The sequence below is a fragment of the Triticum dicoccoides genome, chromosome 3A (genome assembly GCF_002162155.2).
Source record: "Triticum dicoccoides isolate Atlit2015 ecotype Zavitan chromosome 3A, WEW_v2.0, whole genome shotgun sequence".
Taxonomy (NCBI): Eukaryota; Viridiplantae; Streptophyta; class Magnoliopsida; order Poales; family Poaceae; genus Triticum; species Triticum dicoccoides.
Genome location: NC_041384.1, coordinates 533,721,099 through 533,732,809, shown reverse-complemented (window position 1 = coordinate 533,732,809; position 11,711 = coordinate 533,721,099).

The window sequence follows — 11,711 nt, the reverse complement described above, 5'->3', positions numbered from 1 at the left end:
TGCTTCAGCTAGTCGCTCATAGGCACCGGGTGTTTGGTCCCAGTATACTGAGACCAGAACAACTTCTCCGTTGAGCTTCCCTCCTCGGCCTGGTAAAACTGTGCGGCATCTGACACGCTGCGGGGCAAATCTGTGAATGCTCCTGGAGAGCTCCGGATTCGGGTAAGTAACAGGTAATTTACTTTCACATGCTTGCTTTGCATATAGAATGCCTTACCCACCGCTATCTTCTTCATCGCGTCAATCTCCTAGAGGGCCTTTTGGGATTAGGCCTTGGCACTCTTTGCGCTCTCGAGGGCCGCGGCAAGCTCAGACTCTCGCGTCTTCGAGTCAAGCTCCAATGCCTCGTGCTTCGTCACAAGAGCCTGGATCTCTTGCTGCACCTCACCCACCCGAGCCTCTTGCCTTTCCCGCTCGGTGCGCTCCTTGGCCGCTTTGTCTTCGGCCTCGGATAGCGCTTGCTTCAGGGACACCACCTTGGTCGTGGCCCCTGGCAAATATAAGATGATCCTGTCATTTTGCAATTGCGTCTTCTTTTATATATACATATCTATAGACACGGTATTACTTACCCTTGTTCTCCTCAAGCTGACTCTTGGCAAGGCCGAGCTCTTTCTTGGACCCCTCGAGGTCCTGCTTCAGTGTGGCGACCTTCGCAGTTAGTGCGGCTGAGGCCAGCAGTGAAGCCTGCATACGCATATAGACATACTTATGTTAGACTCCTGCGGTATTATTTGATCCTCTATTTGGCTTTTCTTTTCGAACACCGAACAGAGCATCAGGGGCTACTGTCTATGCGGTAATATTTTTCCTATATTTCAAAACACTTACCTCAAAGCTTGTTAGAAGGCTGGCACAGGCTTCAGTCAATCCGCTCTTGGCGGACTGAACCTTCTGGACCACCGCACTCATAATAGTAAGGTGCTCCTCGTTGATGGAAGCGCTGCGAAGCGCTCCCAGCAGATTGTCCGGCGCCTCTGGATGGATAGAGGTCACTAGCACAGGCGTCTTGCCCCTCTTGGAAGGAGGCCGCCTGCCCGAGTCTGGAACCACTGGAGGTTCTGGCGCCTTGTTCCCTCTGCTCCCGGAGTCCGGAAGGTCGCCTTGAGGCGCCTCTGGGATTGTCTCCCCTCGACCCGGTGCCTCTTGAGACAATACCTCGGCGTCGTCCACAGGGCAAGGGGAGGTGGCGGTCGGAAGTGGATCACTATCCATATCTGACGAGCCCAGGGAGCCGTCCGACGATACATCGATACGGGCTCGTGGCGGCCTGCATAATCGTATTCGGCGTTAGGGGAAGCAGTGCGACAAAGGAATGCTATGAGTTACTCTGGTTTCCGAATACTTACGATTTCCCCAGGGGCTTGGCCCTGGGAAGCCACCCATCTTCGCCTTTGGCGGTGGTAGAGTAGTCCGGAAGGAGAGTCCTTCCCTTCTTGGACCCTTCAGCCCCCCAGTTGGGGCGGCCTTCCTTTTCTTGTCTCCCCCAACTGTAGGGGGGGCATCTTCTTCTTCCTCCTCATCTTCGGGGGAGGAGTGTGCCGCAGAGTCATCGGACGATGAGTCCGATAACACCTGGCGCCGGGAACTCTTTTGGGTTCCCTTGGCCTTCTTGGTCTTCTCTGGCACATTGTAAGGAGCCGGGGTCAGCATCTCCGTCAGGAGAGCGTTTGCTGGGCCTTCGGGAAAAGGAGCCGGATAGTCGATCTGTCCGGCCGTTTCCTGCCAGTCCTGTCAAAGGAACGGGAGCTTAGATCCCGCATAGAGTCAAACTATGAAAAAACAAGTATCCTGTAAGAGGTAAAACAGCTTACCGCGCTGGCTTGGCGCTTCGTGCAGAATCCGCGATCCTTGGTAGTAGGAGGAGGAACCTCGGCGCCCTTGAATAGCACCTTCCAAGCATCCTCGTGTGTTGTATCAAAGAGCATGTTCAGAGTTTGGTGCTGGGCCGGGTTGAACTCCCACAAGTTGAAGGCCCATTGTTGACACGGGAGGATCCGGCGGATGAGCATGACCTGGACTACGTTGACGAGTTTGAGCTTCTTGTTCACCATGTTTTGAATACATGTTTGGAGTCCGGTCAGCTCTCCCGAACTACCCCAGGACAAGCCCTTCTCTTTCCAGGAGGTGAGCCGCGTGGTGATGCCAGATCAGAACTCGGGGGCCGCTGCCCATGCAGGGTCACGCGGCTCGGTGATGTAGAACAACCCCGATTGTCACCCCTTTATGGTCTCCATGAAGGAGCCCTCGAGCCATGTAACGTTGGGCATCTTGCCCACCATGGCGCCTCCGCACTCCGCCCGGCGTCCATCCACTACCTTCGGCTTGACATTGAAGGTCTTCAGCCATAAGCCGAAGTGGGGCTTGATGCGGAGGAAGGCCTCACACACGATGATAAACGCCGAGATGTTGAGGATGAAGTTCGGGGCCAGATCGTGGAAATCCAGGCCGTAGTAGAACATGAGCCCCCAGACGAATGGGTGGAGAGGGAATCCCAGTCCATGGAGGAAATGGGTAAGGAACACTACCCTCTCATGGGGCCTGGGGGTGGGGCTGAGCTGCCCCTCATCTGGAAGCCGGTGCGCGATGTCGTCGGGTAGGTATCCGGCTCTCCTCAGCTTCTTGATGTGTCCCTCCGTGACGGAGGAGACCATCCACCTACCTCCCGCTCTGGACATGGTTGGAGAAGGTTGAGGTGGGAAGTGTAGACTTGGGCACTGGAGCTCAAGTGTGCGAAAATGGATGAGCAAAGGAGGGAGAAGGCATGGATGAAAAGGTGAATCCTTATCCCTTTATGTGGGCGGACGAAACTATGCGTCCCCACTAGCCTGGTAAAATTTGCTTATCCCCCAAGCGTCGTAATCGATGGCGCGATTGGGTTTCCCATGCCCATATTGATGAGAATCCCGTAATAAGGGGACACGATCTCTACTTTGACAAGACGTGTCAAAAAACTGCCTCGCGTTATGTGCAGGTCTAGTTAAAGGAAACGGTTCGAATAATCACCGGGCCATGACATAATGTCGTTGCCAAAACAAGTCAGCAAATTAGATTTGTGGAAATATTATTCTCTCTACGGTGGTATGTGGAACTTATTTTGCAGGGTCGGACACTATCCTTGTATTCAAATTCTTCCGTGGTGTATTCGGAGGAGGAACCCGCCTTGCAATGCCGAAGACAATACTGCGGGCCGGACTCATCGTCATTGAAGCCTGGTTCAGGGGCTACTGAGGGAGTCCTGGATTAGGGGGTCTCCAGACAGCCGGACTATATCCTTTGGCCGGACTGTTAGACTATGAAGATACAAGATTGAAGACTTCGTCTCGTGTCGGGATGGAGCTCTCCTTGGCGTGGAAGGCAAGCTAGGCAGTACGGATATGGATATCTTCTCCTTTGTAACCGACCTTGTGTAACCCTAACCCTCTCTGGTGTCTATATAAACCGGAGGGTTTTAGTCCGTAGGACACAACAATAACATACAATCATACCATAGGCTAGCTTCTAGGGTTTAGCCTCTCTGATCTCGTGGTAGATCTACTCTTGTACTACCCATACCATCAATATTAATCAAGCAGGACGTAGGGTTTTACCTCCATCAAGAGGGCTCGAACCTGGGTAAAACATCATGTTCCCTGCCTCCTGTTACCATCCGCCTTAGACGCACAGTTCGGGACCCCCTACTCGAGATCCGCCGGTTTTGACACCGACACTAAGTGAATAAAAGAAAAAAAGAAAAAAAGAAAAAAGGAAACAAAGAGATCATATGGATCTTATGGAGAGTAATGAGCTCACATAGAAAAAGTATGATGAATAAGTTGTTGAGAGTTGACAAACATAGTTTTGGTCATCGTTGCAATTAATAGGAAGTAATAAATAAAGAGAGGTCTTCACATAAAAATATACTATCTTGGACATTTTTTATGATTGTGAGCACTCATTAAAATATGACATGCTAAAGAGTTGACGTTGGACAAGAAACACAACGTAATGGGTTATGTTTTCTTACATCTAAGATAAATTATATTGTCATGGATCATCCAACATGGTTGAGCTTGCCTTTCCCCCTCATGCTAGCCAAATTCATCGCACCAAGTAGAGATACTACTTGTGCTTCCAAATACCCGTAAACCAGTTTTGCCATGAGAGTCCACCATACCTACCTATGGATTGAGTAAGATCCTCCAAGTAAGTTGTCATCGGTGCAAGCAATAAACATTGCTCTCTAAATATGTATGACTTATTAGTGTGGGATAAAATAAGCTTTATACGATCATGTGATATGGAAGAAATAAAAGCGACATACTGCATAATAAAGGTCCATATCACAAGTGGCAATATAAAGTGACGTTCTTTCGCATTAAGATTTTGTGCATCCAACCATAAAAGCGCATGACAACCTCTGCTTCCCTCTGCGAAGGGAATATCTTTTACTTTTATCTCCTACCTTGCATAAGAGTCATGGTGATCTTCACCCTTCCTTTTTACATTTTATCCTTTGGCAAGCACAGTATGTTGGAAAGATCCTGGTATATATGGCTAATTGGATGTGAGTTTTCATGAACTATTATTGTTGACATTACCCTTGAGGTAACATGTTGGGAGGCAAAACTATAAGCCCCTATCTTTCTCTGTGTTCGATTAAAACTCCATACCCATAAGTATTGCGTGAGTGTCAGCAATTGTGAAAGACTATATGATAGTTGAGTATGTGGACTTGCTGAAAAGCTCTTATATATTGACTCTTTCCTATGTTATGATAAATTGCAATTGCTCCAATGACTGAGATTATAGTTAGTTAGTTTTCAATGAAGTTTACGATTCATACTTGGAATTGTGATTGAACTATTACTCTAGCATAAGAAATCATATGACAAGAATTATGTAAGTTGATGTTCTAAGAATTATCATGATGCCCTCATGTCCATATTTTACTTTTATCGACACCTCTATCTCTAAATATGTGGACATAGTTTTCAATTTCGGCTTTCGCTTGAGGACAAGCGAGGTCTAAGTTTGGGGGAGTTGATACGTCCATTTTGCATCATGCTTTTATATCGATATTTATTGCATTATGGGCTGTTATTGCACAATATGTTACAATACTTATGCCTATTCTCTCTTACTCCCTCCGTTCCGAATTACTTGTCTTAGATTTGTCTAGATACGGAGGTATCTAGCACTAAAATGAGTCTAGATACATCAGTATCTAGACAAATCCAAGACAAGTAATTCGGAACGGAGGGAGTATTTTATAAGGTTTACATAAAGAGGGAGAATGCCGGCAGCTAGGATTCTGGGCTAGAAAAGGAGCAAATATTAGAGACCTATTCTGCACAGCTCCAAAAGTCCTGAAACTTCATGGAAGATGTTTTCAGAATATATAAAAATATTGAGCGCAAGAAGTTCACCAGGGGGGCCACACCCTGCCCACGAGGGTGGGGGGCGCGCCCTACCCCCTGGGCGCGCCCCCTACCTCGTGGGCCCCCTGGTGGCCCTCTGATGGCCATCTTCTGCTATATGGAGTCTTTCGATGAGAAAAAAATTATAAGCCATCTCCTCGGACGAAACTCCGCCGCCATGAGGCGGAACCTTGGCGGATCCAATCTAGGGCTCCTGCAGAGCTGTTCTGCCGGGGAAACTTCCCTCCGAGAGGGGGGACTCATCGCCATCGTCATCACCAACACTCCTCTCATCGGGAGAGGGCAATCTCCATCAACATCTTCACAAGCACCATCTCCTCTCAAAACCCTAGTTCATCTCTTGTATCCAATTCTTGTCTCCAAGTCCGGGATTGGTACTAGTAGGTTGCTAGTAGTGTTAATTACTCCTTATAGTTGATGCTAGTTGGTTTATTTGGTGGAAGATCATATGTTCAGATTCTATATGCATATTAATACCCCTCTGATTATGAACATGATTATGCTTTGTGAGTAGTTACGTTTGTTCCTGAGGACATGGGAGAAGTCTTGCTATTAGTAGTCATGTGAATTTGGTATTCGTTCGATATTTTGATGAGATGTATGTTGTCTCTCCTCTAGTGGTGTTATGTGAACATCGACTACAAGACACTTCACCATTATTTGGGCCTAGAGGAAGGCATTGGGAAGTAATAAGTAGATGATGGGTTTCTAGAGTGACAGAAGCTTAAACCCTAGTTTATGCGTTGCTTCGTAAGGGGCTGATTTGGATCCATATGTTTCATGCTATGGTTAGGTTTACCTTAATACTTTTGTTGTAGCTGCGGATGCTTGCAATAGAGGTTAATCATAAGTGGATGCTTGTCCAAGTAAGGATAGTACCCAAGCACCGGTCCACCCACATACCAAATTATCAAAGTACTGAACGTGAATCATATGAACGTGATGAAAACTAGCTTGACGATATTCCCATGTGTCCTCGGGAGCGCTTTTCTCTATATAAGAGTTTGTACAGTCTTGTCCTTTGCTACAAAAAGGATTGGGCCAGCTTGCTGCACTTTATTTACTTTTGTCGCTTGTTGCTCGTTATAAATTATCCTATCACAAAACTATCTGTTACCACTTATTTCAGTACTCACAGAGAATACCTTGCTGGAAACCGCTTATCATTTCCTTCTGCTCCTCATTGGGTTCGACACTCTTACTTATCGAAAGGACTACGATAGATCCCCTATACTTGTGGGTCATCACACAATCACTAGCATCACACATAATTTCAAAGGTTAAATTCCAATCAGGTGGCTGAACAATGGGTGCAGAAATCAAAGCTTTCTTAAGTATTTCAAATGCTTCTACACAATCGTCATCAAAGACAAAAGGAACATCTTTTTGTAAGAGATTAGTCAGGGGCCTGGAATTTTTTGAGAAGTCTTTAATAACCTCCTATAAAAACCGGCATGACCAAGGAAACTTCTTGTACCTTTAATGTCCTTTGGACACGGCATCTTTTCAATAGCATCAACTTTAGCTTTATCAAATTCAATACCTCTTTCAGAAATTTTATGCCCCAAGATAATGCCTTCATTAACCATAAAGTGCCACTTCTCCCAGTTCAAGACAAGATTAGTTTCTTCACACCTCTGCAAAACTTGATCAAGGTTGCTTAAGCAATCATCAAAAGAAGTTCCATATACAGAAAAATTATCCATAAATACCTCAACAATATTTTCACAAAAGTCAGAGAATATCGCAGTCATACATCTTTGAAAGGTAGCAGGTGCATTACATAAACCAAAAGGCATACATCTATAAGCAAAGGTACCGAAAGGGCAAGTAAAAGTGGTCTTTTCCTGATCATATTTCGACACAGGTATTTGAGACAAACCAGAATAACCATCTAGAAAGCAAAAATGTGTATGTTTAGATAACCTTTCTAGCATTTGATCAATAAAAGGTAAAGGGTAATGATCCTTTTTAGTAGCTTTATTTAATTTGCGGAAGTCAATTACCATTCTATAACCTGTAACAATTCTTTGTGGGATCAATTCATCTTTATCATTAGGAACAACAGTAATACCTCCCTTCTTAGGGACACAATGGACAAGACTTACCCACTGACTATCAGCAACGGGATAAATTATACCTGCCTCCAGAAGCTTTAGTATTTCTTTTCTTACCACTTCTTTCATCTTAGGATTTAACCGTCGTTGGTGATCAACAACCGGTTTAGCGTCTTTCTCTAATTTTATTTTGTGCTGGCTTAGAGTGGGACTAATGCCCTTAAGATCATCAAGAGTATATCCAATATCAGCACGGTGCTTCTTCAAAGTTTTCAATAATCTCTCTTCTTCTTGCTCGGAAAGGTTAGCACTAATAATAACAGGATATATCTTCTTTTCATCAAGATAAGCATATTTAAGAGTATCAGGCAATGGTTTAAGCTCAAGCATGGGATCACCCTTGGGTGGAGGAGGATCCCCTAGAACTTTGACAGGCAAGTTGTGTTTCAAAATAGGTCCCTGTTTAAAGAATACTTCATCTATTTCCCTTCTTTCATTCATAAACATATCATTTTCATGGTCTAGCAAATATTGTTCTAAAGGATCATTAGGAGGCATGGCAATAGAAGCAAGACCAATAATTTCATCTTTACTAGGAAATTCTTTATCATGGGGTTGTCTACGAAATTTAGCAAAATTAAAATCATGAGACATATCCCCTAAACCAACAGAAACAATATCCTTTTTGCAGTCTATCTTAGCATTAACAGTATTCAAGAAGGGTCTACCAAATATAATGGGACAAAAGTCATCTTGTGGGGAACCACGAACAAGAAAATCAGCAGGATATTTAACTTTCCCACACAAGACTTCAACATATCTAACAATTCCAACCGGTGAAATAGTATCTCTATGGGCAAGCTTAATTGTAACATCAATATCTTCTAACTTAGCAGGTGCAATATCATGCATAATTTCTTCATATAAAGAATGAGGTATTGCACTCGCACTAGCACCCATATCACATAAGCCATGATAGCAATGATCTCCTATTTTAACAGAAATAACAGGCATGCCTACAATAGGTCTATGTTTATTTTTAGTATCTGGTCTAGCAATTCTAGCAGCTTCATCACAAAAGTAAATAACATGCCCATCAATATCATCGGACAAGAGATCTTTAACCATAGCAATACTAGGTTCAACTTTAATTTGCTCAGAGGGTTTGGGTGTTCTAATGTTACTTTTGTTTACCACAGTTGAAGCTTTAGCATGATCCTTTATTCTATTAGGGAAAGGTGGTTTCTCAATATAAGCGGTAGGAACAATAGGATCAACATTATAAGTGATCTTCAACTTTAGTAGGTTCAACTACTTTTACTTCAATGGGAGGATGATATTTAAGCCACTTCTCCTTAGGGAGATCAACATGAGTAGCAAATGATTCACAGAAAGAAGCTACTATCTCAGAGTCAAGTCCATATTTAGTGCTAAATTCACGAAAAGCATCAGTATCCATAAAAGATTTAACACAATCAAACTTAGGTGTTATGCCTGACTCCTTAATTACCTTCTTCGAGTTCCCAATCTTCAAAGTTATGTTTAATTCTTTCCAATAAATCCCATCTGAATTCAATAGTCTTCATCATAAAAGATCCACTACAAGAAGTATCGAGCATGGAGTGATTATTGAGAGAAAGCCGAGCATAAAAATTTTGAATAATAATTTCTCTTGAGAGATCATGATTAGGGCATGAATATAACATTGACTTAAGCCTCCCCAAGCTTGAGTGATTCTTTATCCTTCGCGAGGCCAAAAATTATATATATATATATATATATATATGAATAATAATCACGATGTACTAGACGCATAGGATAAAACTTCTGATGAAATTCCAATTTCAATCGGTTGTAGTTCCATGATCGAATATCATCACATAGCCTAAACCATGTCAATGCCTTTCCCTTCAAAGATAAATGGAAGACCTTATTCTTGATAACATCCTCGGGCATACCCGCAAGCTTAAATAATCCACAAACTTCATCCACATAGATTAGGTGCAAATCGGGATGCAATGTTCCATCTCCTGTAAAAGGATTAGCTAGCAGTTTCTCTATCATACCCGAAGGAATTTCAAAGTAAACATTTTCAGTAGGTTCAGTAGGTTGAGGAGCAACTCTTTGCTCTACTGGTCGGGGCGAAGATATCCCGAACAAGCCCATCAAAGGATTACTTTCCATAGTAACAAGTGACAGTAAATTTCAGCACACTATATAAATTTTTCCTTACCAAATTCCACCTACCAAAGGCACTTCACTCCCCGGCAACGGCCCCAGAAAAGAGTCTTGATGACCCACAAGTATAGGGGATCTATCATAGTCCTTTCGATAAGTAAGACTGTCGAACCCAACGAAGAGCAGAAGGAAATGATAAGCGGTTTTCAATAAGGTATTCTCTGCAAGCACTGAAATTATCGGTAACAGATACTTTTGTGATAAGGTAATTCGTAACGGGTAACAAGTAATAAAAGTAAATAAGGTGCACCAAGGTGGCTCAATCCTTTTTGTAGCAAAAGACAAGCCTGGACAAACTCTTATATAAAGGAAAGCGCTCCCGAGGACACATGGGAATTATCGTCAAGCTAGTTTTCATCACGCTCATATGATTCACGTTCGTTACTTTGATAATTTGATATGTGGGTGGACCGGTGCTTGGGTACTGCCCTTACTTGGACAAGCATCCCACTTATGATTAACCCCTCTTGCAAGCATCCGCAACTACAAAAGAAGTATTAAGGTAAACCTAACCATAGCATGAAACATATGGATCGAAATCAGCCCCTTACGAAGCAATGCATAAACTAACGTTTAAGCTTCTGTCACTCTAGCGACCCATCATCTACTTATTACTTCCCAATGCCTTCCCCTAGGCCCAAATAATGGTGAAGTGTTATGTAGTCAACGTTCACATGACACCACTAGAGGAGAGACAACATACATCTCATCAAAATATCGAATGAATACCAAATTCACATGACTACTTATAGCAAGACTTCTCCCATGTCCTCAGGAACAAACATAACTACTCAAAAATCATATTCATGTTCATAATCAGAGGGGTATTAATATGCATAAAGGATCTGAACATATGACTTCCACCAAATAAACCAACTAGCATCAACTACAAGGAGTAATCAACACTACTAGCAACCCCCAGGTACCAATCTGAGGTTTTGAGACAAAGATTGGATACAAGAGATGAACTAGGGTTTGGGATGGGATGGTGCTGGTGAAGATGTTGATGGAGATTGACCCCCTCCCGATGAGAGGATCGATGGTGATGATCTCCCCCTCTCCGAGGGATGTTTCTCCGGCAGAACAGCTCTGCCGGAGCCCTAGATTGGTTCTGCCAAGGTTCCGCCTCGAGACGGCGGCGCTTCATCCCCAAAGCTTCCTTATGATTTTTTCTAGGGCGAAAGACTTCATATAGCAAAATATGGGCACCGGAGGCCTGCCAGGGGGCCCATGAGACAGGGGGGCGCGCCCAGGGGGTAGGGCGTGCCCCCACCCTCGTGGATGGTGGGTGGCCCCCCTCTGGTGCTTTTTTCGTCCAATATTTATATATATTCCAAAACTGACTTCCGTGTAGTTTCAGGACTTTTGGAGTTGTGCAAAATATGTCTCTAATATTTGCTCCTTTTCTAGCCCAGAATTCCAGCTGCCGGCATTCTCCCACTTCGCGCAAACCTTGTAAAATAAGATAGAATAGGCATAAGTATTGTGACATAATGTGTAATAACAGCCCATAATGCAATAAATATCGATATAAAAGCATGATGCAAAATGAACGTATCAGCACGTGACAGGTATCATTATTTTCTGACCTTCACATATGAATTGAGCAGATATGGGTATATCTACTTAATTAAACACAAGTCTGAAACATTTGAAAAGTTCAAAGAATTTCAGAGTGAAGTGGAGAATCATCGTAACAAGAAAATAAAGTTTCTGCAATCTGATCGCGGAGGCGAATATTTGAGTTACGAGTTTGGCATTCATTTAAAACAATGTGGAATAGTTTCACAACTCACGCCAGCTGGAACACCACAGTGTAATGGTGTGTCCGAACATCGTAACCATACTTCATTAGATATGGTGTGATCTATGATGTCTCTTACTGATTTACCACTATTGTTTTGGGGTTATGCATTAGAGATAGTTGCATTCATATTAAATAGGGCACCGTCTAAATACGTTGAGATGACGCCGTATGAACTCTGGTTTGACAAGA